Raw genomic sequence first — 27,862 nt, 5'->3', positions numbered from 1 at the left:
CCAAAGAGTGCAACAGTAGGAAAAGCGTTGGATAGCGTAGGGGTTAAAATTACTATTCCCACTCCAAAGAGTGCAACAGTAGGGAAAGCATTGGATAGCGTAGGGGTTAAAATTACTATTCCCACTCCAAAGAGTGCAACAGTAGGGAAAGCGTTGGATAGCGTAGGGGTAAAAATTACTATTCCCACTCCAGAGAGTGCAACAGTAGGGAAAGTAAATACTTCATATATTATTTAAAAAAATATAAATTAATATCTATAAAAAATCAATTAAAAGTAATTACCAATTTAATATAATACAATAATTAATCAATTAAAATTAAAAATTAAAATTAATTATTACAATTAGTTACCTATTAATACAAATTAATTACAAATTAACAATTAATTAATTAACAATTAAAAATGATTTCACAATTAATTCAAATTAAATACAATTAAATAAATTGAATTATTTAATTAATTATAAATAAATTACTTCCCACCCTATTCCCCTATAAACCCACAACCCGCTACAGAAAATAAATTAGTAAAATTAACATAATTAGCAATGAATCAATTAAATAAAATTAATTTGCAATTAAACTTTAATTAATTACCCATAAAAAATTAATTAACAATTAATTCTAAATAAATACAATAAATAATTTAACATATTAAATTAATTATAAATAAATTACTTCCCACCCAATTCCCCTATAAACCCACAACCCGCTACAGAAAATAAATTAGTAAAATTAACATAATTAGCAATTAATCAATTAATTAAAATTAATTGCCAATTAAAATGTAATTAATTACCAAATATAAATTAATTAACAATTAATTAAAAATGAATACCAATAAATAAATTTACATATTTAATTAACTATAATTAAATTACTTCCCACCCTATTCCCCTATAAACCCACAACCCGCTACAGAATTAAATTACGCAAAAATTAAAAAAACTAAATTCATTAATTAAAATAAATTATAACATAAATACACACTTTTCACACATATAATATAAAAAACATTATAAAAAATTCGATATTATTAAAAATTCGATAATTTTAATAACCTATATTATATACTTCGACATTTTAACTTTCTATATTTTTAACATTCGATATTACATTACTTACCTTAAAAACAATATTTTTGATGTCTATGTTCTGTCCGTTCGATATTTTGTCCATTCTATATTTTAAACTCGATATTATGTCCATTCGATAATTTTTACTCGATATTTTGACTGTTTACCCCCTGTGAGATCCCACATCTTACCGTATAGTAAGGGGTGTCACAGATGACTCTATTCAGACACAAGATGTACTCCTATCCCTAAAGGAACTAGAATCAGTGACTGAAAGAGTCATTTGTCTTCTCCCACAGAAATCTTGGAGTAGCTCTAAGTAATGGGAGCAAGTGGAACTCCAAAGATTTTAAGATACAGAAAAGGGTAGGGGCTGAGAGAAAAATGAGAGACACAGGAGCCTCTGTGCGTGAAGACCACTACTTTGGGTCTTGTGAGTTCATCTCAAGAGTCACCATACTAAGGATGTAAAAATGTGCCATTATTATATGAGAATAACATTAACATTGTACCAATATGAGCACAATCCCTTTATGCAGCTACCAGCAGTCTGCATGGAGGGGCAGAAACTGAGATCCTTCCTACTGTGTTAAAGGAGCAGCACAGACCAACAGAGACCAACAACCACAAGGAAACCCATCCACCGTGAGTTCCAAGGATTGTAGGAAAAGAGACTGATGGAACCGACCAGCAGGGAAACTCAAATAAGATGGGAGAAGCTAGAATGGGTGAATGAACAGGCCGCTTGTAAGGGGAGCCTACCAACCACCAGTGGGCGCTTCTGCTGCCTATGTCCTTGTACAGACTCTTCCCTTCTTTACCAAGAACAGCTTCTGTTTCCAGTCGCAGATCCTATCCTATTTCCCCAAAAGTGATTGTGACATCTTTTGTTTGCTTTTTAGGTCGAACCTAGCAGTGGGGCACTGAAGATCGAGTTGAGGAGTCGCAAGTTAGAACGTTAAGAAATTTGACTTTACTCACTAACTCCCTTTTACCCAAACTTTCGCTTTTAGAATTAATTATGTTACACTCGCACGGAGCACCGTTGCTCCGTTTCTGTAAACAGGGCTATGAATCTTGTTCTTTATCTGGTCAGATATGTGGCAGCTTTGTCTTTGTTTCCAGTAGTAATACCCCTTTTTAAGTCCTCTAGGCAGTGCTGCAGCTGTGTCTCTATTCCCAGTGGTAATTCCTCATTCCTAATCCTCTAGACCATGCCACAGCTGCTTCTCTGGTCCCAGTGGTACTTCCTCTTTCTTAGACCTCTAGGCAGTACTACAGGTGTGTCTCTGTTCCCAGTGGTAATACCCCTTTCTTAGTCCTCTAGGCACTGCTGCAGCTGTGTCTCTATTCCCAGTGGTAATTCCTCATTCTTAGTCCTCTAGCCAGTGCTGCTAGTTGCTTCTCTGGTCCCAGTGGTAATTCCTCATTCCTTGTCCTAAAGATAGTGCTGCAGCTGCTTCTCTGGTCCCAGTGGTGGTTCCTCATTCTTAGTCCTCTAGGCAGTGCTACAGGTGCAAGTCTGTTCCCAGTGGTAATTCCTCATTCTCAGTCCTCTAGCCTGTGCTGCTTTCTGTTTCTCTGGCCCCAGTGGTTATTCCTCATTCTTAGTCATCTAACCAGTGCTGCAGTTGCTTCTCTGCTCCCATTGGTAATTCCTCATTCTACGTCCTTCAGACCCTGCTGCCATCTGCTACTCTAGTCTGTCAATAATTCCTCATTCTAAGTCCCCTAGGCAGTGCTGCAGCTGTGTCCCTGTTCCCAGTGGTAATTCCTCATAATAAGTCCTCTATACAGTGCAGCTGCTGCTTCTCTGGTCCCAGTGATAAGTCCTCATTCATAGTCCTCTAGGCAGTGCTGCTAACTGCTTCTCTGGTTCCGTCGGTAATTCCTCATTCTAAGTCCTAGAAGCAGTGCTGCTAGCTGCTACTCTGGTCCTGTTGGTAATTTCCCATTCTAAGTAATCCAGACAGTGCTGCAGCTGCTTCTCTGGTCCCAGTGGTAATTCCTCATTATAAGTCCTCGGGACAGTGCTACAGCTGCTTCTCTGGTCTCATCGTTATTTCTTCATTCTAAGAGCTCTTCACAGTGCTGCAGCTGCTTCTATGGTTCCGTCAGTAATCTCTCCATTCTGAATCCTCTAGACAGTGTTTCAGATGTGTCTCTGTACCCAGTGGCATATCCCCATTCTTAATCCTCTACGCAATGCTGCCGCTGCGTCTCTGTCCCTAGTGGTAATTCCCAATTTTTAGTCCTCTAGCCGGTGCTTGTTAGATGTTGGCCTGGCATATGCTGTCCACTATTCTAGTGGGCACCTTGCACCAGTCAAAACGACCCTTATTGATGGTAGGTTTAAAGACAACCTTTATAGAAAGCTATCCTGGTGGTAGCAGTGGAGAGCAGCCTTCAGGCTAAGTCTTGAGGGAATGTAAAGCAGCTTGTTTTACCAGTCCATAATCTCATGAATGACCAAATGAAAGGAGAACCACAGCAGGTATATATAAAATATATATGTATTTATTCTTAACACATCCCTCTAGTCTCTTTATGAGGCTAGAGGTAAAAGTACATAAGTTAAACTCAATTAGCACACAGTAAATTATCACAGTATACGCTTTGCCGTAGGGGCCTCACAAACCATATACTAAGAATGTGGTATAAGAACCACGAGTGACATAGAAACAAGGCCTGGGGCCTGTAGAACCGCTGGGGCAACCAGGAACCACCCAAGGTAGGGACGCAGGAGACCCACGGGGACGCATGCAGTGTCTAAACGCAGCTGCGAATCACCATTGACCTCTATGGAGAAAGTTGTGGTTAGAATTTTAAAGAATAGGGACACTTAGGAGTAGACTAGGAACAAACCCCTTCAGTACTGGACAGTTCGAGAGTCAAGACCCACGGGAGCACTGAAGTACTCGTGTTACCTCACCCAGGTAACAGGAAACCCGAGACGTCTTTTCGTGTCGGGTTTCGTCGTCGTTTCCTATGGAGAGCTGCAAAGAAGTGCTGCAGGACACCAGATGAAAAGTGTCCGGATGGATCCAAGGGTGGATCGAAGATCTGAAGAACCTGAAAGCAGAGGGTACAGAGTCTGGGTAACTTACCTGGGACCAGGGAGGCAACAAGAAGATGCCAGCCGATGTCGGGTGATTTCAGGTGCAGGAGGTGAAGCTTGACTCTTCAGCCACAATGACCAGGAGGTGTTGACGACAACCAGGAGCTGGATTTGAGCTGTCTCATGTTGGATGTCGAGTGCTGCGGTGTCGGTATCCAGATTGGACCCAACAAGCCTTGGCAACAGCAACCCATGCAGAATGCAAAGATTGGCTTTGGAGCAGACCAGCAAGGTCTGAGGGACTCACCCTTTGGAGGGGTGTCAGGGCATATCTGGAGCAACCAGGAAAACACAAGAAACAAAAGAGTTACTTTCGTGGGGACCCACCAGTCAACAGACCAGGGATCACAAGGTGGCCTCAAGCAGAAATGCCAAAAGCAGGCCCAAGGAACACTCGCTTCAGTGCAAAAGGTGCAAAAGGTGCTCAGGGCTTGGACTACAAGTAGCCCAATGCACAACTTTGGGAAAGCTCTGGAAGTAGGTGCACTTGCAAATATGCACGGTGTCCAGGAGTTCCGGTCCCATGTCTGTCGTGATGGCTGTGGGTCTCAGCTTTGCTGTGATCTCCTATCAGCCTCAGAGATGTCTGGAAGTCTATGTCCTGTGTCGCAAATCCTTCGGGATCCGGTGGGAGCCTCAAAAATGCAGACCGGCAAGATGCTTCTTTGGTGCCTGTTTGAATAGGGGGGTCACTCCTTGACCCCAAGGGAGATCCTTCCACCTTCGTAATAGAATGTCGAACTTCCAGGATATATGTTCCAGAGTTTCATCCAGGGTAATCTAAAGTCCTAGGGACTGGGTTCCTATACATATACTAAGTTTAGGGGTTGGACTAACTCTAAGGTCCCACCTATGGGAGGACCTGGGGAGGGGGTGGTTACACCGCTTCCCCTTTGTCCAGTTTCGCACCAGAGCTGGGGCTGAGTGCCCCAGTAACCGGTTTGAACTGGGGTATGCACAGGGACACCTTGTGTGCCCCAGGCACTGTCTGAAATCATTCACTGAATGTACCCACCCTGCTCCAATACACTAAAGACTGTCTGGGGAGGTGGTTACACCTTCCTGGATAGGAAACCTATTGTTCAGGCCTCCTTGCCGGAGTTTCATCCAGCAGCAGGAGGTCAGACTCGTGTCTGTGGCAGCAACATCCATTTTGTGATGCTGGGGCCCTTTTAAACTATTACCGGGCAAGTAAAGGTGTACATGTCTTCTTCCTCTAGAAGGGTAGAATTCTATCTCTGCCGCCAGAACTGGCAGGGGGGTAGGATTCCAAAGTGTTTGACACCAAACACAACATGTTTTGAGGCAGCCATCCCAAAGTTAGCATTTACCGCGAGGTTATAATGCACTTAAGAATATATGGTATGGCTGTATCACAGAACAGCTATAAGGAAGGGAATCCGAACGCTGCAGAGGGGCTTAGCTCATGCTTGGGCACCCTCTCACACAAAACCAAGCACTCTGCCTTCAGGGCCTACCATAGGAGTGACTTATAGGTTTATATGTGTCTGTATATATAGGTAGATATAGGTATACTATATCTTAGTAAGGGGTGCATGCCCCACCTGACCCAGGCTGTAGTAACAGACCTGTGGTGCCATTATGGAAGGCTTCACAGGGGTGCATGCACCACCTGGCCCAGGCTGTAGTAGCAGACCTGTGGTGACATTTTGGAAGGCTTCCCAGGGGTGGCATAATACATGCTTCAGTCCCTGGTAGGCCTCTGTGGTACCTATGCTCTTGGTACCTAAGGTACTATATACTAGGGACTCACAAGGGTAACCCAGTAACCAATCTGGAGTATACCTAATGTGCATGAAATCAATTTATGGAGGAAGCAGCTATGCTGGGGTCCTGGTTAGCAGGGCCCCAGCCAGACTAAAGTTGATAAATCAGTGAAACACAGCAAAAAGTGGGCGGTAACCATAGTAAGCAGATCCTACTCTCCTACAGTGCTGTTAGCTGCTTCTCTAGTCCAGTAGTAATTCCTCATTTGTAGTCCTCTAGACAGTGCTGCAGCCGCATCTCTGTTCCCAGTGGTAATTCCTCGTTCTTAGTCCTCTACACAGTGCTGCAGCTACTTCTCTGGTCCCAGAGGTCATTCCTCATTCTAAGTCTTCTAGACACTGCTGCAGCTACTTCTCTGGTCCCAATGGTAATTCCTCACTCTAAGTCCCGTAGGCAGTGCTGAGGCTGTGTCTCTGTTCCCCGTGGTAATTGCTCATTCTAAGTCCGCTGGAAAGTGCTGCTAGCTGCTTCTCTGGTCTCATCGGAAATTCCTCATTCTAAGTCCTCTAGACAGTGCTACAGCTGCTTCTCTGGACTCAGTGGTAATTCCTTATTCGTAGTCCTCTAGACAGTGCTGCAGCTGCGACTCTGTTCCCAGTGGTAATTCCTCAGTCTTAGTCCTCACACCAGTGCTGCTAGTTGCTTGTCTGGTCCCAGTGGTAAATCCCCATTCATAGTCTTCTAGGCAGTGCTGCTAGCTGCTTCTTGGTCCCATTGGTAATTCCTTATTCTAAGTCCTCTAGACAGTTCTACAGCTGCTACTCTGGACCCAGTGGAAATTCCTCATTCTTAGGCCTCTAGACAGTGCTACAGCTTCTTCTCTAGTCCCAGTGATAAATCCTCATTCGTAGTCCTCTAGGCAGTGCTGCTAGTTGCTTCTCCAGTAGTGTCCGTAATTCCTAATTTTAAGTCCTATAGCCAGTGTTGCAGCTGCTTCTCTGGTGCCAGTGGTAATTCCTCATTCATAGCCCTCTAGACAGTGCTGCTAGTTGTTTCTCTGGTAGCGCCGATAATTCCTCATTCTTAGGCCTCTAGACAGTGCTACAGCTTCTTCTCTAGTCCCAGTGATAATTCCTCATTTTAAGTCATCTAGCCAGTGTGTGTTTCAGCTGCTTCTCTGGTGCCAGTGGTAATTCCTCATTCATTGTCCTTTAGGCAGTGCTGCTAGCTGCTTCTCTTGTCTCATATGTAATTTCTCCTTCTTAGACCTCTACACAGTGATGCAGCTGCGTCTTTGGTCCTGTCAGAAATCCCTCCATTCTAAGTCCTCTAGACAGTGCTGCAGATGTGTCTCTATACCCAGTGGTAATTCCTCATTCTTAATCCTCTAGGCAATGCTGCAGCTGCGTCTCTGTTCCCAGTTATAATTCCTCATTCCCAGTCCTCTAGCCAGTGCTGCTAGCTGCTTCGCTGGTCCCAGGGGAAATTCCTCATTCTTAGTCCTCTATACAGTGCTGCTAGCTGCTTCTCTGGTCCGGTTGGTAATTTCTCATTCTAAGTCCTCTCAACAGTGGAGCAAGCTGCTTCTCTGGTCCCATCAGTAATTTCTCATTCAAAGTCCCCTGGGCAGTGCTGCTAGCTGCTACTCTTATATCATTGGTGATTCCTCATTCTAGGCAGTGCTGCAGCTGTGTCTCTGTTCCCTGTGGTAATTCCTCATTCATATCCCTCTAGGCAGTGCTGCAAGCTGCTTCTCTGACCTCATTGGTAATTCCTCGTTCTAAGTCCTCTACACAGTGCTACGGCTGCTTCTCTGGTCCCCGTTGTAATTCCTCATTCTAAGTCCTCTATACAGTGCTCCAGCTACTTCTTTGGTCCCAGTGGAAATTACTTGTTGATTGTCCTCTAGACAGTGTTGCTAACTGCTTCTCTGGCACCATTGGTAATTCCTTATTCTAAGTCCTCTAGACAGTGCTGCAGCTGCTTCTCTGGTACTGTTTGTAGTTCGTCATTCTTGGTTCTCTAGTCAGTGCTGCAGCTATTTCTCTGGTCACAGTGGTAATTACTCATTTTAAGTCCTCTAGCCAGTGCTACAGCTGCTTCTCTGTTCCCACTGGTAATTCCTTATTCGAAGTCCTCTAGACAGTGATACAGCTGCTTCTCTGGTCTCTGGTCCCAGTGGTAATTCCTCATTCATAATCCTCCAGGCAGTGCTGCTTGTTCCCCTCTGTAATTCCTCATTCTAAGTCCTCTAGGCTGGTCACTGTGGTAATTCCTCATTCCAAGTCTTCTAGACAGTGCTGCTAGCTGCTTCTCTTGCCCCAGTGGTAATTCCTCATTCTAAGTCCTCTAGGCAGTGCTGGTGGCTGATATTCTGGCCCTAATGGTAAGTCCACATTCTAAGTTCTCTAGGCAGTGCTGCAAGTTGCTTCTCTGGTCTAATTGGAAATTCCTCATTCTAAGTCCTCTACACAGTGCTGCGGCTGCTTCTCTGGTCCCAGTGATAATTCCTCATTCTAAGTCCTCTATACAGTGCTACAGCTATTTCTTTGGTCCCAGTGAAAATGTGTCATTCATTCTCCTCTAGACAGTGTTGCTAGCTGCTTCTCTGGTCCCGTCGGTACTTCATTCTCAGTCCTCTAGACAGTGCTACAGCTACTTCGTTCCCAGTGGTAATTCCTCATTTTAAGTCCTCTAGACAGTGCTGCAGCTGCTTCTGTGATTCCACTGGTGATTCCTTATTCTAAGTTCTCTAGACAGTGCTACAGCTGCTTCTCTGGTCCCAGTGGTAATTCCTCATTCATAGTCCTCCAGGCAGTGCTGCTAGCTGCTCTTTGTTCCCCTCTGTAATTCCTTATTCTAAGTCCTCTAGGCAGTGCTTCTGTGTCCCTGGCCACGGTGGTATTCCTCATTCTAAGTCTTCTAGACAGTGTTGCTAGCTGCTTCTCTGGTCCCAGTGATAATTCTCATTCTAAGTCCTCTAGGCAGTGTTGGTGGCTGGGATTCTGGCCCTGATGGTAAGTCCACATTCTAAGTCCTCTAAGCAGTGCTGCAGCTGTGTCTCTTTTCCCAGTGGTAATTCCTCATTCTAGGTCCTCTAGGCTGTACTGCAGCTGTGCCGCTATTCATACATCCACTACACTCCAAACCAAAACTCATAGAAGACATTGCCATTTACAACGCCAATAGCTCTAACTCTGACAAATGTGAGACCTATTGCATTGCAAATGCTTGCTTCTTGTGTCAGCTATAAGACCGCACCTTCCCATAACTAATCTTTTCCGTTGTTTCAGGTATGTTGATTGGTGTCTTTAATCACCTTTTGCTTTGATGTTTGCGTGATGTATTGACAGATTTCGACCATGGGCGACGTCTGGTGAAGCTCATGCATACTGACCTTTGAACCATGATAGTCAAAGTGCGGCTTAATGACTTAGCACCTTGCAATCACTGCTGATAACTTCAATTTACACACTCTACCAGGAAAAAGGTACGTTTAGCTTCTGCCTCTTCCTGGAACATAAACTGCTAGATACCTCTAAGAAATTGTCTCCCAGATGTATGGACCTCACTTGACAAGACCCCATACACTCATGGGCATCCACAGGGGGGGGGGGGGCAAAATGTTAACATCATCACCATTCTCCTACATGATGTGTGCCAGGTGGGGCACAGGAAACACTGGGGCGCAGGAGGAGCCATGGGGGGCAGGAAGCAGGCCGCATATGATCTTGTACACCATAGGGATGTTGTGCCACAGCCATCTCTTTCTTTTGTGGCACCCCAAAATCTATACCTGCCCTGGTCCCTAAAATTACCCCCTAGGACCCCAAAACCCATACCCACCCTGAACCCTAAAATTACCCCACCCACCCAAAACTCATATCCTCCCTGAATCCTAAAATTACGTCCCTGGCACCCCAAAACTCATACCCACCTTGAACCCTAAAATTACCCCCTAACACCCCTAAACCCATACCCACCCTGAACCTTAAAATTATCCCTGCCCCCCAAAACTCATACCCGCCCCAAACCCTAAAATTACCCCCTGGCATCCATAACCCATACCCACACTGACACCTAAAATTGTCCCCCTGGCACCCCAAAACCCATACCCGCCCTGAACCCTAAAATTTCCCCCCTTGCACCCCAAAACCTGTACCCACCCTGAACCTTAAAATTACCCCCCCCCCGGTACCCCAAAACCCATACCCACCCTGAACCCTAAAATTATCCCCCTGGCACCCCAATCCCTAACCCACCGTGATTCTTAAAATTACTCCCTGGCACCTTAAAACCCACACCCACCCTGAACCCTCAAGTTACCCCCTGGCACCACAAAAGCTGAACACTACATTCTGATTGTGTATCGAGCCGTCTCCCTGCTCAGGGAGGATCTGCTGGTCCGGATCGGCTCGCCCTGGTCCGGTTCTGCTCGCCCATCTATGGAGCTGTTCTGCCTGCCCCTGTCCCTCTTCCGGACCCACCGAGCCTGCCTCCGTGCACACTGCCTGGACCTACTCTGTCTGGCCTGGTTCTTTCTCCTTTGGACCTGCTGTCTTCACTGGCGGAGTTAGGACACAGGTCTCACTTCTCTGAAGCTGCTCTCCCTCACCCAGACCCCCCACTCCCCCTCCACTTGCTCTCTCATCTTCCTTCCTCCCTACTTCTCGGTCTCTCTTTCCCCACTGCTTCTCTCTCTCTTTCTCTCCCCCTCTTCGTTCACTCTCACCCCCACCGTATCCGTCTCCCTGACCCCACTAAGTCTTCTTCTGTCCTCCCTCTCTCTTCCTCCTCCTCATGTCGGTGATAGGGAGCCCGGGCCCTCTCTGAAAATGCGAGCTGGAGGTGACATTAAGTTTGAAAGCACCAAGGTGTGAACCAGGAGAAGAGGCGGGTAGGGGGTGGGCGGCAGGTAGAGGGTCAAAGGAGACACTGACTCTCAGAGAGGTAAGACAGGGCGGGGAGCAGCCCGAGGACAAAAACAACACCAGAGCAAGAGGCTGACGCTACTCTTTTATTCAAATTTGACTATTCTTTCTGCTTAGTAATTTACTTAACAGCAACTGTTCTAGGCAGTCAATCACTATAATCCAATAATTATTTGAAAAGACTTTACCTCAATCTTGTTATTGTGTCAGAGCACGCTATAAAGTCTGAGGTCTCCTGGCGCTTCTGACTAAATTATAAGATTGAGGGGGCGCGGGGGGCAGAGGGTACTCAGAAGGATCTAGAAATGAGCAGAGTCTCCAGGTGTTGTCTAGATGTGACATGCGATAAGATGCACAGGAGTTCACCTAGAAGAGAGTTCCAAACGGACGGTGCAGGAAAATGAAGCCCGCGTCTTGTCCTACTGAGCCCTGAAATGCAGAGGAGCTTCAGAATAGAACAGAGAGTGCGAGCTGTAGAGGAATCGTGGCTGGAGCACCATGTGTAATGCATAGTGGCATGGGCGTCCGCAGGGGGCAGGGCAGGCTTTAGCGCTGGTGGCACCCAGTGCAACAATGTTAGTTGGCGCCCCCAATGACCACCTCCACCACGGATTCTCTCACTAGCACCCTTAAACAGTGACCATGTATCCATAACCACTCTCTCTCAGATGCATTGAATTTGTTATATCGCGCTACTCATACCATTAAAGTATGTCAGAGCACTTTGCATCACACACACATTACACAGACAATCAATCATACTTGTGTAAATCAGTGTATAGGAAATGTTACTTAAGCCAAAGGACAAAGGGGCATATTATCAAGGCCTAGCGATATTTTTATTGCCGTGTTTGCGTCCGTTTTCGGACGAAATGCGAAGATAAAAATATCGCTTTATTTACAAGAGCACGCTAACGCGTGTTCAATGGGATTAGCGCTGGTTTCAACATTGCATTGCCTTGCATCGCTAATGAAATGCAAGGGAGGCGTGTCCCGTGAAACAACATGGGATATCATCACTATGCCTGATTCTCTCTATTTTCAAGTGTATCGCTAACACACATAGCGATATTATAATCAGCGCTCACCGGGTTTTTCGCCGGTTTGTAACACCTGCTATTTACCTTACTAAGCCATATCTATAATGGGATATGGATTGTTATGCTGAGTCCACGTCTCCCATTATAGATTACGTTTTCCCTAACTCGGTTTTCTATCGCTGGAATTCCGGCGATTTCGACTCTTTCCGCCGCTTTTGCCTGGATTTCTATTGCCTGGGCGATGCGCCTTGCTGATAGAGCGCTCACCAGGCGATAGAATAAGGTGACATGCGGCGTTAATTTTTTGCACGCTACACACGGCCAGCGATAATTATCGCTGGCCGTTGATGATATGCCCCTAAAAGTTTAGGAGTCACATATCATCCATACTGGTAAGCAGTATAGTTTAGGAGTGCTTGGTGTGGAGAAGCACAAACTCAGAGTCGAAAAAGAAACAGCATAGTTGGGAGTTTTCTTTAATAATAAGAATCCATTTCTACCCAAATTAACCCTTTTTGCAACATTAATCAATGTTCTATACTTAGCAGAGTGTATGCACTTCTATGATGAAAGTTAATACCTCACTATTCTATATTACGACTTTAAGTTATAAATTGCAAGTAAGAAAAGGTTAGCTCTTTTAAAAGCAGTAACCTGCTGATCTATTTACATTAAATGCACTCTTTAATCTACTTGGTACACGTTCTTTGCAGCAGGCATATTAACCCTCTGTACTACTTTCACATAAGTCAAAAACCTCAACTACACAAAACTCTGATCTCTGGCCAGGAAAAATATTAATCACAGGAGTTATCTTGACATTTTTGTGAGGCCCCGTAATTGCAGGAGGAAAGGAACGCGCAGCAGGTGCTTTTAAAATCATAATTAAGATGTAAGCCAGCACCCGGTGCGATGGCACCGGTCACACCGCCCTAGAGCCGGCCCTGGCAGGGGGGCAAGGAGGGGCGCTCGGGGTGGGGGGGGAGGCAAGCGCCCCTCCTTTTGCCCCCCTTGCCCCCACCCCCCCCTCGGGTCGCCCATGCACACACTGGAAAAACTCAAAACTAGGATGTCGTCTTCCTTGTGTACTTTGGGAGGCCCTGACTTGAAACAGAGCTAGGAATACCCAGTGAGGTTGCAATTACATCCTCCCTGCACTCCCTACACATTGATAAAGTATAACATTCTGCAGTGAGTATATTACACTTGTACTCAATAGATGAAATTCCAAAGGGAACTACTAATGCCTTTCAAATGGTTGTAACCAACCGGGCACTTTTTCCACCCCATATGGTCGTACCCAGTGATTCACGCCATCTGGACTGGGTAATGCATAGATTGTAGGAGGAACATGAAATCTCAATACTCCTGGTACCCAAGCTTGTCCTGCTGGCTGTATTGGGTGCTTAGTGCAACAAACTACAAGGTGATGAAACGATTGCTTAAATTGATCTCAGTCACTGGAGATCACCAAGGCCGCATCCAGTCTATTCTCCTACATTGCCACTGCACACAAAGGCTGATCATATGTCCTAATGAGCAATGGGCCTAATTGCCAGGTCAGATCCTCCTCAAATTGCAACATAGGCAACCCCAGAGCAGTGTTGGCCTACTTTAAGCTCATCCATGCGCTATTGCTTGAGTCCAGGGGTATCCATGGATAAGGGAGAGGCACACCCATGTAGGTATGCTGGGATTTTCTGTCCGCTTGGCCTGATGGCAGCGCATAGAGATTTTGCTAGGTTCTGAGGTAGACGGGAGCAATCAATGCTGGAGATCGTATGGTGACATGGATTAGTGCTTGCTATGCAAAGAAACTCTATATACAGCTGGGAGTGAAAGGATGGGGATGTGAGTGCTCTTATAAAGAAATGAGCTGCAGATTGTGATATTTAAATTTGAATGGGGTGGCTTCTGACAGGTGAAGGAGCCTGGAGTCTCTCGCTTGTTGCACTTGACTGTTGAATTGACTGTTGGTTGCATAAGATCTGAGCCTTACCAGCAGAATAGCATGGCCAGTGGTGTCCAAAATGCTTGACAATTAGGACATCAGAGGGAGCCAGCAGCAGCCCGTGCAGGTAAGATCGGTGGGGCCAGGTGAAGGGGGATTTTGACGGACGAGAAAGAGGAAATATTAGTTATTTATTTTATTTTCCCTCATCATCATACATCGAAATCCCCCCTCACCCGGCCCCGCCGTCCCACCACTCTTAGCTGCACAGGCCGCAGCTGGCTCCTGCATAAAGAAGCTACCTGCTGGGTGTAAAGTGACAACAACAGAGAGAAGCCTGACTGTCCTGCTTCCACTTTTCCCTTCAAATGTCCAGACACCATTAGGGTTGAAGGAGGGAGAGATGAAGACAGGGTGGGAAAGAGAGAGACGGGGAGAGGAGGAGGGAGGGTGGGAGGGGGGGAGAGAGAGAAGAGAGAGAGAGAGAGAGAGAGAGAGAGTGAGAAAGAGAGAGAGGGAGCAAGAAAAAGAGGGAGCGAGAGAGAGAGATTGAATTCCCAATGCACATGCAGTGCTTAATTTGAGCCGGTGGTTGCTGCCACTCATGCTTGGGGACCGGCACTTATTTTTCCTCATCTGACATTTCCCGAGAGAGCAAGAGACACAAAGGGGAAAGAAGGAGAAAGAGAAAGAGAGAAAAACTGTCACAAAGGGAGAAAGTAGGTGCTTGAAAAAGTGAGATAAAGAAACTGGGCTATCTGGTAGTTCATTAAAGAGGCATGAGGTGGATTCAAGACTACGCATCCTTGGTAATAGGGGCGCTGGTAATAGGGGCGCCGACATTTAAAAGCGCCGGCCCTGGGCTTCTGAGCAGAGCTTTGGGCACCGGCGCTCGTTAGTCTAGAACTGTGTACATGGGTTCACGGCAGCGACCGTCGCCTGCTCTCAGGACTGGTAATTTGTCTCCTGCTGTGCAGTACAGGCTGTTCTAGCTTTGGTGTCAGCCATTCAGAGAGGGGTGAACACAGTGCTCCTTGGCCCTCATTTCATTTACAGAGACTGGGGGGGGCCGGAGGGGGGGAAAGTGGCGCTAATAAGAGTATACACGAACAGGAACAAAAAGCAGCTAGAGGAAATGTAAACCCAGGCCCATTATACTGCAACCAAGCATATCCACCAAGTGTAACCCTCAGCTGATGTACTTAGGAGGTGAGGGAGGAGGATCCTACCATGAGCACATTTTGAAACAAGCATTGGCAATGCCAATAGGTGGAACGCTCACTGTCAAGCGCTGACACCAGGTATAAAAAATGTCAGCTTCAGTGCAAAACAACTGGAAACAAATATTGTTTTGTGAATATAGTGCATGGATGGGGTCAATAATTAAATGTTTGATGATGGGGTGTACTTATCAGGTGTAAAATAGTCCCTTGTGTGTTCCAATGGAAGCAGAAGTATAGCCCCAAACAGCCAAAACAAAGAAGGTGAGAGTAAAATAACGTGGCCTGATCAAAGATGGGATTGGTAATGCCTTAGCCAATTACAGAAGGTTACTGAGCCAACGAAGCCAACAATTGGAGGAGGCTAAACCATAGCCACTTAGTGTAGGAGTAAAAAACAATATGTTCGCAATGAATGGCACAAGCACCACTGCATGCCAAGCCTAGCAATGGGACCAAATGTTTGATTTATATGTAGTGGTCTTCCACAGTACCCCGGAGGACCTGTTGTACCTATGCAGAAGTAAAACTAGTTCACACTGTAGCAACCCACCAATGAATCTACTGTCTCTCAAGCGCTGAAGTGTACCCCCACCCCAACACACAGCACTAGGATCCCTCGGCTGATTTGAAAAGGTGCTCGGGAGTGTTCCAGGCCTACAAAAAAGCATAATGTAGTTGGAAAGGCATGAGTAGCGCAGAGTCTTGAATTTAGTAATCCAGTTTTGTCTACTCTTATTTGTTTACATGTCAATACTTAGGAATCTGTAGAGCGTGCCAAGTGAGACCAAGACCAGTTTGAGAAGCTGGCACTACCCATCCCCTCTTGGGAAGCTAGTGCAATGGGTAGGATACTCCTGACTACTCTTGATGGATACCTTGCGTTTGGGGGCTGTAGATATGGTTATGACAAATGACATAAAAGATAGACCACCTTTATTATTGTATTGTAATTGCATTTATGCAGCACTTACTACCCCAGACGAGTGTTTGAAGCGATGCACTCAGGGCAGCACGCAGCCCCGGAACCCAAGGTTAGTGGTTAGTCCGGTGTTATTGGTTATTTTTAGGTATTGGTTATCGTCAGTAGTTTGGATTAGTCTTCTGCGTTCACGCAACCATTCCATGCACTTACTCCAGTTTTTTTGTGGTAGATTAGACTTTGCGGCTCATGCAGATGGTTGGTGGGGTTAATTTGGGGTTTGCTTGTGTTTCACTCTGACAAGAACTGTGGTTGCTGCTGGAGTCGGGTTTCACCCCTCTCAACCTGGAACCCAATATCCTACATTGGTTATATAAGGTACTAAAAGTTGTGATTTGTTCAAAATTGTATTAAACCACTCCCTTCGTTAACAGCTTTGTGTTTATTTATTTAGTTATATGTAAGGTTCGGGGGTGCCCCGAGACTTCGGGATTTCTCACTTAGATTGGGGGCCTCGTAGACCGTTTGAGGTGGAGCACCAGATTCGATTAAGAAATTCAAAATTAAAAACAAAAAAAATTGGTTGGGCGCGCTGGCATTTAGTCTACGGCCGCCACAGCTGGGCAGAGCGACTGCTAGAGAGGTCCAGGTAAGGAGAATGTCGCACTGGTACTAGTCACATTACAAAAACATAGCGCGAAAGCGCAGGAGCATCCAAGCGCTACGGTCCCAGCAGCGTCCGGGCGTGCAGAATCGAAGGGATGAAACTGGTGGGAAGAAGGAGGTCTGTGAGACGGTGAAAGGCAGTAAGAGGAGTCTACGAGCACTTTTCCCGATCTGGATGAGGTGCCCGATCAGATGAAAGCCCGGCGGCATCATTTATTTATTTCTGGTTGAGATGAAGCGGGGACGCGGCAGCGTCTCCTGGAGCCGAAGGCCTGAGCCCGAGCAGATGTCTCGCTGCCGGTGTTGCTATGGAGTCCGGGCCGCCCTGGGGATTTACTTCACGAACCGAGGAGGCGCGGTGCTCCAGGTGCGTGCGTGCGTGAGGGAGGCCAACCGAGGCTGCGGCAACAGGTGTCTCCATCGTGTCTAGCCGCACCCGGGCAAGTGACACCGGACCTTCTCGGACCTGCTCGGGCGGCAGCGGGCATGCTCGGGCCCAGGGGTTGTCTGTGCCCACAGAGTCCCCATGGCACGTCGGGCCGAAGTTCAGACAGCTCGGGAGTGGGAATCGTGCACCTGCTTCTGCAGTTGAGGGGATTCAAGTACCAGTACTGGCAGCAAAGGGGGTGCTTAATTTGAGCCGGTGCTTTCCAGTGCTCAGCACTTAAGTGTCAACAACAGCGCTTGTACCAGTCAGCTATGTGGTGGTGCTGTTAAAAATGACTATTGACTGCCACCCAAGCCTTTCTTATAGCTTTGGGGGCCTGGAGTATGCTGAATTGTGTGTGATGAGTAGTAATTGTGTTGGCACTGGCATAGGCAGCGCTGGTAGGGGCAATGTGTGGTGCAAGCTGCACGGGCCTCGAGACGAGGGCCCTTGCACTTCTTTCTTAATATATAAATTAAGCACCTACCGTGGGGGTTTTGTGTCACGGTTGCTTCACTTTTGTGGCGCAGGCCTGATGCAAAATGCATTTTGGCACTTACTAAGCCATGCAAAGTCAATTTGCGAGATATGTGTTACTTTGCGTTGAGTAGGCCCTGCATGGGTGGAGCATTGGCGTTCCAGTCCATCCACCCACGTATTTTCCATGCAAACCCATGTTTACACACACTTGTAAACCTGGGTTTGCACCAAAATGCTGTGCCTACCTGAGAGAGGAGTAACAAGGAGAAATACCTAACAGACCGACATGGAGTCTGCTATTTAAGGGTACTAGAAAATAACCTAAAATAATAGGCAGACTGACATTGCCGCCAAGGAAAGCCAGGGAAACCTTGACTCTTCTCCCAAATCAAGGTTTTTATTACACCTGTAGACAGTCACTGTGGTCTGAGGATAGGATACAATACGCTGACCAATTTTAAAATAGAATACACATCACATGGCAATGGCGACATTTACTCTACTTCTCCCATTCAGAAGTTAGCACTGGTGAGTTGTCAGAAAGTAACCCTGTAATCGCCAATGGGGCTAGTAGCCTTTCCACAGTAAAAACAACAATGCAGGGTTTTTACTGTCAGGATATGTAAAGTTAAGAAACATATGTCCAACTTTTTAATATAATGCACCCTGCCTTTAGGGCTCAGTAAGCCTGCCTTATGGCTGACATAAATATTAATAAGGAAGGTTAGGGCTTTTCCATTACTTTAAAAGGCAAAGTCAAGTTAGCAGTCGAAAACTGCTCTGCCAGGCAGCAATTGTGAGCTGGGAGTCATACTTTGCTTTGTCACACTCAGGCAACGCAAATGGAGAGACAACACCCGCAGCAAAATCAGGGCTGAATGCATAACAGTTACCATCGGAAACATCTGCACAATAGCTGAGTGGTCTTACTTCCTCACCTTGCTCCTCGTGAAATTCCCACACACGGCCGCTGCCGTTGCTTCGCTTAGGAGCGACACCAAGTCTTTCCACCTCACAGCTACGATTCTAAGCTTAAAGAAAGCCCAGAACATTGCCTTGAGAGCAGCTCCTAAACACCCTGACAATAATGAGTTAGTAATGGCATTCAAGCAGGCACAAATCCGATATTGGCTCGTGAATTGGATTTGGACGACTATCGGATCACCGTTCCGCCATTTGGATTGAGGAGTTCAGAATATGGAATAAACTGACATTGGTTGTATACCAACTGGGATGCTTGGAGACTGTGGTGTTTTTACTTAACCCCTCATTGAACATTGGATTACTCGCCAATGAAGACAGAATGTCAAGAACCTCTGAATAAATACTGAATATTAGAAGACTGATTATCCGCACACAGGATCGTGGAACTAAGTACTCAACTTTTAGCCCTGAGGAAGCCCCTGTGGGTGAAACGCGTTGGCTGTGTGGTTCAAGAAATAAGAATAAAGAAGATTTTCTACAAATTCAAGTCTCCAAAAAAAGATATCGTCGTCATTTGTGTTCATACTACATGCTGTTTAAAGTGGGCCTCTCTTAGCCAGTATAGTTTAAAGTTTGTGTGTAGGTCCTGTGGCAGTGGACCTACAGAGGCGGGCACGATTCACTTTGTTCTGTGCTGATATTTATAGTGATTAAAGAGCAAGTGCGGCTGTAATTAGTTTCCTCGCTGCCATTTGCTTTTTTCAGAACGAAACAGATATAAGCAAGCTGTCTGGGCAGAGAAAGCAAGAAGAGCAGACCACTTCTGGGCGGTTAATGTATATGAAAGTAAATAAACAAACTCAAGGAAAGTGTGGGCCCTGGTAAACTGACAAGTGAATGGGTCTGGCAAATCTGGTTGTGCAAACATCTCTGAATTAGAATGGTCATCTTTCCTCTCTAGGCATTTCATGTCTAGTGACTCTGACTACAAGAACTGCTACATCTATCAGCAAGGGGGTGAGCCTTGCCACACTAGCCCAAACAAGGTTACTGCCACTGCCATTTTTTGAGATCACGAATGCCCGGACTCCTCCATTGCAGATTTTTCATCTTTGACCAACCGACTGCAACAGATTCTGGTTAATGCCTGATCAGGCATGGCCTCTGGGCCCAGTGGCCTCCCCCAGGCCCTCTTTAAACAGGATCTTCCTGTTTTGCCTCTCTGTTCTTTAACTATTGCCTGAGGAGATCGGTAATTCTGCCGACCTGGCGTGGGGCCATTATTGAACCCATTTACAAAGGAGGCTCCACATCCGATCCCAGCAATTAAAGATTGATAGCGCTTCTGGACAATGAAGCAAAATTCTTTGCCAGTCTACTGCTGAAAGATCTACCGCAATGGGTGGAGTCCAGGGAGCTAATCGGAGGACCAAACTGGGTTTATTGCAAAATCTGGCACCCTGACAAATTGTTTAGCCATATCCATGCTTTTTGAGAAGGCAGTCAGTTTGCAAACCTTGCTGCACTGCTGTTTTATTGATTTCAAGGCAGCGTTTGACTGTGTTCCAATGGGGCACTCTGAATAAAGTTAAGGAATTGGGGACTCCTCCAAAACGGGGAACATCCTTTACAACGCAACTTTTACAACGCACTACCATTACGACGAAATTTTACAATGCAAGTTCTTACAACGCATTGCGCTGGGGGGGCGCTCTAGGATAGGGAATAGTTTAATTACTATCCAACACCTTCCCTACTATCCACGGGGACTGGAGTTGGAATAGTAAATTAAACTATTCACTATCCAGCGCCCCCCAACGCAAGTCGTTGTAACGACTTGCGTTGTAAAACCTGCGTCGTAATGGCATGCGTTGTAAAAGCGTGCGTTGAAACATCATACATCCCTCCAAAACTCCTGGAGGCTATCATTCAGCTGCAGATTAACACATGGACCCGCATCAAACTGGGTAAGGGATCCGATCTGTATCCAGAAAAATTGCAACCTCCCGGGGGTAAAGCAGGGGTGTGTGCCAGCCCCTCTTCTCTTTAACCGGGTCATCTCTGACTTGTCCCGTGCCCTCGAAATTATCAACAGCCATCTCACTAAGATAGGAGGTGAACAAATTATCAATTTGCTTTATGCAGACTATCTAGCCCTGTTTAGTTTGACAAGAGTTGGGCTGCAGCAGTTGCTAAACACACTGCACTCCTATAGAATTGCCAACTGCCTGGAGATCAATTTAAAGAAAACTAAGATCATAGCACTGGGCAGGAAATCCAGCAAGGGTGGCTGCTAGCACTTCAATGACATCAAGATCATGAAGGAAGTAATACATATACTAGGGGGTCATCATTGATGCAAGGTGCACCTTTGTCCGGCAAGTGAAGGAAGTTGAAAACAAAGCTTTGGCCCTCCAGATGTCCCTTTCCAAAGTATCAAGTTTGTTGTGAGGTCAAGTCTTCTCCCTCTCCTGAACGTAATGAGGGCAGAAATTATTCCATCTTTGACCTATGGTAGTGAAATTTTACTGGGGATGGACAGTAAATCCCTGAATAATCTTGTCACCAAGATATACAAGTTTGCCATTCGCGTGCTGAGATCTGCTCAGCTGCCCAGACCCGACTGGAATTGGGCCTCTTCGATCATCAGCGGGTGGTTAGAGCAGGACCTTACTAAAATCTCTATGTCTAGAGGTCCTGTTGTGGGGTGAGATTCAAACTGGTGGCTCTAGACGACTTCACCATCTGCACTTTGAGGGTTGTCTTAGAACCTTGAACTTAAATGACCACAACCTTTGCAAATTGACACGCAGGGAACTGAGGTGCCGGCGCTTTGATCTTAAAATGGTGGCTGCAACTGAGGATGAGAGATGTCCGTCGGTTCAACAGCAAGGGAAATGAACCGAGTGACTTGGGTAAGCGCGTAATCAGCTAATTTGGTGTGACTGTAAGGAGCGGTTGAGCACTGCGGTTAAAGCGGAGACCAGACCCAGCTGTTGTCTCAATCTACTAACTATGTCTGACCCCGTCATGGCCGCCAAGTAAGACCGAGGTGAGCATTGTTTCCTGAGCGTCGGATTGGCGCTGAAGTCCTGGTTAACTTGTTGGGCACAGCGCTTGAGTGCGAAAATTCCTCGCTGCCAATCTACTGCTTTGGACAAGCTTAGCCAAATGGATGTCGGAAACAGATTCAATTCCAGTGCCAGATGCACCATTTATGCCTTCTACAGCTGCGTAGCAAGTAGTGCCAGCTGCACCGTTTAGGCCTTTTACAGCTGCGTAGCAAGTAGTGCCAGCTGCGTTGTTTAGGCCTTTTCACAGCTGCGCAGCAAGTAGTGCCAGCTGCACCGTTTAGGCCTTTTTCAGCTGCGCAGCAAGTAGTGCCAGCTGCTTCGTTGAGGCCTTTAACAATTGTGCAGCAAGCAGAGCTGTTTACAGCTGCATTGTTTTGACCCTTTTCAGCGGCGCGGCTATTAGTGCCAGCTGCACCCTTTTAGTTACTTCTCCGTGGGGTCAGCTCTGTTTAAGTGGAATCTTGCTGCAGGGACAGCACCAGCGATACTATGGTATCAGGGCATTTGAGTCCCCCTCCGAGATGGCCAGTTGGCCAGGGAGTCTGCAAGACTTGTAGGGCGCCAGGCTAGTACATATATGTTAGTGCTAGAAATTGCTTTTCATGTAGTATGGTCTCCGCACCCTGCTTTTCATGTAGTATGTTCTCCGCACCCTGCTATGAGCACCTCTACAGATAGTCTTAAGATGATGAGGCTGTTGTGCACACTTAGGCTTTGCTAGTCCCGGACGGCACATTAGCTCTGATATCCTCACCTTAACGTCTGGATTATGTGCCCCCTTGATGTCCTTTTATTTCTCTTCTCCACCGCTTTCCCAGTAACACCTACCTCTAACACCCCCCACACTCCGTCGCCACACTTTCCCATCATGGCCACCACTCGAGTTAAGGCTGGAACTAATTGCTTCAAAATCATTTATCCTCCCAGACTGACTAAAGCTGCAACTAAACGATTGAAGCATAACACTATTGAACGTTTCCCGGATTCCCTTTTTGTTGATCAATTTTACAATAGTCGTTTTGGGAGGCTTAAAAATGATTTCATTTTCTTCACTCATGACATCCCCTCTTGGTCCAACAGTTTTTTCAATTCCCTTAACGTCACCTCCTCCTCCTCTATCCCTCATGGGAAACAACTAAAAATGTCCCCCTCTGCGTGTTTCAATGGTTACCTCACTATCTCACTCTATAACAACGGTACTGTCTTGATCCAAGGCAATGACACCTGCCTCTCGCTCTTTGACCACCTCTTCCCCTCCCTACTCCCCTCCTCTGCAACCGGGTTTCCCCCTGACTCTCCTTCCAGCTCCACCCATTTCTCCCTTTCTCCTCCGCTGACCCCACCTCACTACAATTGGCTGCTCTCTCGAGAAGCACAGGTCGGCCCTCTTTTCTCCCCCTCCCTTGTAACCTCCCTCCCTATTCCTCCCCCTCACAGTATGTCCCTTCCCACATCACTTCAGCCTTACCACTAGCCAATACGCTCCTCGTCCCATCTGCACCATCCCAAGTCTCCAATCTCTTCTCCTCCCCCATTTTCCTGCCCATCACCCCCCTTTTTAGTCCACCTCTCCTCCAACCCTCTCCCCCAGTGAACTTTCCCTATGCTCCCCTAATACCTCCTCTCCACCCCCTCCTCCCCTCGTTATTCACCGCGTTTTCTCCACAATCCCACTGTATCTCTCTCCTCCCTCCTACTCCTCCAGTAATGCTGCACTACTCCCTTTCCCCTCCTAGTAACCCTTTCCATTTCCCTCCCTCTGGCCCAGCAGAACCACTTCCTCTCCTCAACTTCCCTTTCTCTCAACCCCCCTCACTCTGCCAGATGCCCGTTCCCTCACAGCCACCTCTCTTAGCGGACAGGACCTCCACAACCACCGCACCTCCTTTCCTCCCAAACCTCCTATATTCTCATGACACCACACAGGCCTCACCTCGCCTTCCACCCTACCGCCGTGTTCCGCACCCCTCTCCCCCTAAATTTGTCCTTAATTCCTCTCCCTCTTGCAACACCAACAAAGACAACTCTCCCTTAACCTCCGATTTACTAACTTCCGCTCCCAACCTCCACCTTTCCCCACTCATGAACCCCACACCCCAACTTACCTCCGGTCCCACCACCTCTCCCTGCCTTCCACCACCAATTCCACCCCCCCTTGTCTCAATCGAGCCACCCAATCTCCCGTGCTCTGCCTCATTCTCACTGGAAAATATGCTAGGCTCTCTTATCACCTCCATCTCCCAACTTACAGCTGCCATTTCACTCTTATGCTCTAAGATCTCTACCCCTATAAGCAGCTCTACTCCTTCCCAACTTCCCACGAGATGCACCTCGCCCCCTCACCCCAATACAGCCAAGCCCAACCTGTCATCTGAAAACTTCGTTAACTCACACAAGCCCTTGAACGCCACCCTTCTTCAACAGGCATACCCTAGCAACGCCACTATCTACACTATTCCGACCATCAGCTCTGTCAGAACAAAGCATCCACCTAAACCCTCCCGAGCACCCCCGCATAAGTACAATATCCCGATCACCTTTCAGAGCCCAAGTGCCTCCGTCACCAAAACAGTCCTGACAGAGCTGCGCTGCATGCTTCACAACTGCAGATCTGCAGTAAAACACAAACTTGAAATCTCCGATACCATCACCCTTCACAAGATTGACATGCTCTTCCTCACAGAGACTTGGTTCAAAGATACCTCTCACTCTATATTTGATCTCCTATTACCCACAGGCTATTCTTTATTTAGGAATGACAGAACTGACAACACGGGGGGAGGTGTTGCAGTCATCTTTAGAAACGCCCTCCAACTTAAGGCCTCTCCTAACAGCTCCTCCCACACCTTTGAATGCCTTTCTCTTGAGCTACAATTGCAACACCTCAGATTCCATGTCATTTACCGCCCGCCTCTTAGTGGACCTTCGTTTATGGAAGAACTCACTGACTTCATCAGCGACCAATACTCACGAAGTGACAATCAGACCTTCGTGGGTGACTTCAATCTCCACTGGGGCTCACCGCAAGACTCCTCTGCGAACTCACTGGCCACCTTCCTCTCTGCAAACGATCTTATCCAACACTGCACTGAATCAACACACTCGAAGGGTGCAATCCTGGACCTTGTTATTTCCAAAGCAGGCATGCTTTCTACCACTACCCCAATTCATGTAGATTGGTCTTACCACCTCCTCATCCCATTCTCTCTTCAACTTTCACACTCTATAACTCTTGGCCAACCCAAGAGGGCCATCTCATGGTTCCGTGATGCCAAAAATATTGATGTCGGTGCCCTCTGTAATTCAGCTTTGTTATCACTTCCAAGGCTAGACCCGAACATAGATGTTGACGAACTCACCTCCCAATGCCTCACAGTTCTTGCAGCTGAAATTAATAATGTTGCTCCACTCAAAAGCAAAAGGTTAAGGCCCACTCCCTCAGCACCTTTGTTCAACAAATCCCTTTATGAGGAAAGGAAGCAGCTAAGATTCCTGGAGAAACAATGGAGGCAAGTGCCCTCCACCGACAGTTTGGCCATGCTTCGCTCAGCAAGATCCAAGTACCACAAGCACATCTTCCTTGGGAAAGCTGCGCACTTCAAGACCCTCCTTGACTCCGCCAAAAATAGACCAAAAAACTTTTCGATCTCATCAAGATTCCTGACTGCTCTCCCCCAACCTCCAAGGTGGATGATTCTACAAGGAGAGCAGCAGATTTCGCTATTTTCTTCGATGAAAAAGTGAAATCACTTGTGGATCAGGTCTCTCAACCTACCCCGCCAGAGGAGTGCAAATCCTTAGCCATTTGGCAGAGCTTTGACCCCATATCTAAAGATGCCCTTCTCAAGTGCATACACGAAACAAAGCCCTCCAACCGTTCTCTTGACCCTATCCCCAGTGCCATTGCCATTGACTTCTATACCCATTCCCTTTCCTATTGGACCACTCTGATCAACCTCTCCCTCTGGCAAGGCTCCCTTCCAGCCTCGTTCAAAACTGGGCAGGTCACCCCTCTGCTTAAAAAACCCACTGCTGATGCGAATGACCTCAACAACTTCCGCCCCATCACTAACCTTCCCTTTCTTGCGAAGGTCACAGAAAGATGTGTAGCAAAACAACTCTCTTATCATATCAAGGACAATGATCTTCTTGACAATTGTCAGTCCGGCTTCATTCAAAACTGCAGCACTGAAACAGTCCTACTGCAAGTGGTTGATGACGCGCTGAGGATACTCGATTCAGGGGGGTCCTGTCTTCTAATTCTCCTTGACCTTTCCGCAGCCTTTGACACTGTCAATCACAACACCCTCCTCAATATTCTTCAACAGAGAATGGGCATGGAGGGCACAGTGCTTAAATGGTTTGCATCCTTCCTTTCTGACAGATCCCAAATGATCAAAATAGCGAACAGTCTTTCATCTCCTGTGGCTGTAGGTCAAGGTGTTCCCAAGGCTCTATACTTGCACCCACATTGTTCGATCTCTATTTAGAACCACTGGGAAATCTCCTAAGCAAATCCGGGATTCACTATCATCTCTATGCAGACGACACTCAACTCTACCTCAAGGTTGCCTCCACTCACGATCTCTCCTTCCTAAGCTCCACTCTCGACTCCATTCAAAACTGGATGTCAACTCATCAACTGATTCTGAATCCCTCCAAAACTGAATTCCTCCTCTTCTCCTCCTCACTCTCTGCTCCCCCGGTTCAATAATGGATGGATCAGATGAATCTACTAAACAATAATTCCATCATTGTCGACAGCGCAAAATCCCTTGGTGTCATACTGGACAAAAAACTCAATCTAATTCCACACATCAATTCCATTGCAAAATCTGCTCGATACCAACTGTGCCTTCTTTGGGGAATCCGTCGCTTCTTCCCGGAGCAGGACCTTATAACCCTGGTGCAATCGCTGGTCCTCTCCAGACTAGACTACTGCAATTCTCTTCTTACTGGCCTCCCCAAATCCCACTTGTCCCCACTTAAGTCTGTTTTCCATTCAGCAGCTCGTTTCATTTATGGGGCCAAAAGAAGCAATCACATCACACCGATGTTATCTACCCTCCGCTGGCTTCCACTAGAGGCTAGAGCTATCTACAAGACCGCTTGTATCACCCACAAAGCCTTGCACTCCTCCTCTCCTCGCTACCTGGCAAATAAACTGAAACTCTGTGGAGGCTCTAGACCCTCACGCAATGCGGAGAAGCTACTGCTTGAACCTCCCACTTTCAAGAAGGAAAGAACGATGGCCCAATCCTTTTCAGGCAACGCAGTGAGAATCTGGAACTCCTTTCCACCTCAGCTCCGGACCACCGCCTCCGCCCAGGCCTTCAAAAGGGACCTCAAAGTTCTCCTCCTCCAGAGACACCTCCAAAAGTAACTCACGTCCCCTCTGTTATCTGAAGGAAGACCTCCCACTACTGAAAATGTCTTCTTTCCATGACCATGGAAGTGTCTTCCCAGTGTGTTCTTGTGGTTGGAGTGTTTGCCTTTTACTGCAGTATTATCCATGTCTTGTGTTTGGTACCCTCTTGCAACATGCACTCACCACTTTGCCCTTGTAACACACGGTTTTCTACCTCTTTCATGTTTTTACCTTTGATACTTGCACAAGTGCCTCCTTCGCCTACGTAACGTTTGTTCTTGTGCCTGAGTGTCTAGCATATATTGCAGTATTATACCTCAAATTATACTTTGTTTTCTCTTGTAACCTGCACACTTGTCACTTTTTTACTCTTGTGCACTTTTCACTACCTCATGTATTTTTGGTTGCTCACAATTTTTACTACCTCATGTATCTTTATTTACTCACAATTGTCACTGTACCGTATGTAACTTAACGTTTGCTTTTGTAATCTGTTCTCGTGTAATGTTTTCATCCTGTATCATTTCTGTTCCTTTTGTGAAGCGCTCTGACACCTTCGGGTAAAGTCCGCGCTATATAAAATTGCATGAATAAATAAATAAATAAATTGGAGAGCTTTGAGCTTTTAAGAAATGTATCAAGGAGTGCGTGCACTAATGGAAGGCTTTAAAGTGCTATGTTTTCAATGCCTTTATGTATGTCGATCTAAATACTATGTATGCTGCAATGATTTTGAAGCCAGTGTTATGTTTATTTTTATGGTTAATAAAAAAGAATTAAGAAAAAAAGTGCAAGCACTTCCTTTCTCATCAGGCTGATATGAACACTTTAGCAAAGTGTAAGCATGCGTGGGCTGTCATCATTTCCTATCATCAAGCGCTTCCCTCGCCCTATCTGTCCTGTACGTATTCAAAACACAAAAAAGTAAGATTCATG

This window comes from Lissotriton helveticus, chromosome 9 (genome assembly GCF_964261635.1).
Source record: "Lissotriton helveticus chromosome 9, aLisHel1.1, whole genome shotgun sequence".
Classification (NCBI taxonomy): Eukaryota; Metazoa; Chordata; class Amphibia; order Caudata; family Salamandridae; genus Lissotriton; species Lissotriton helveticus.
Note: the sequence above shows the minus strand (reverse complement) of the source record.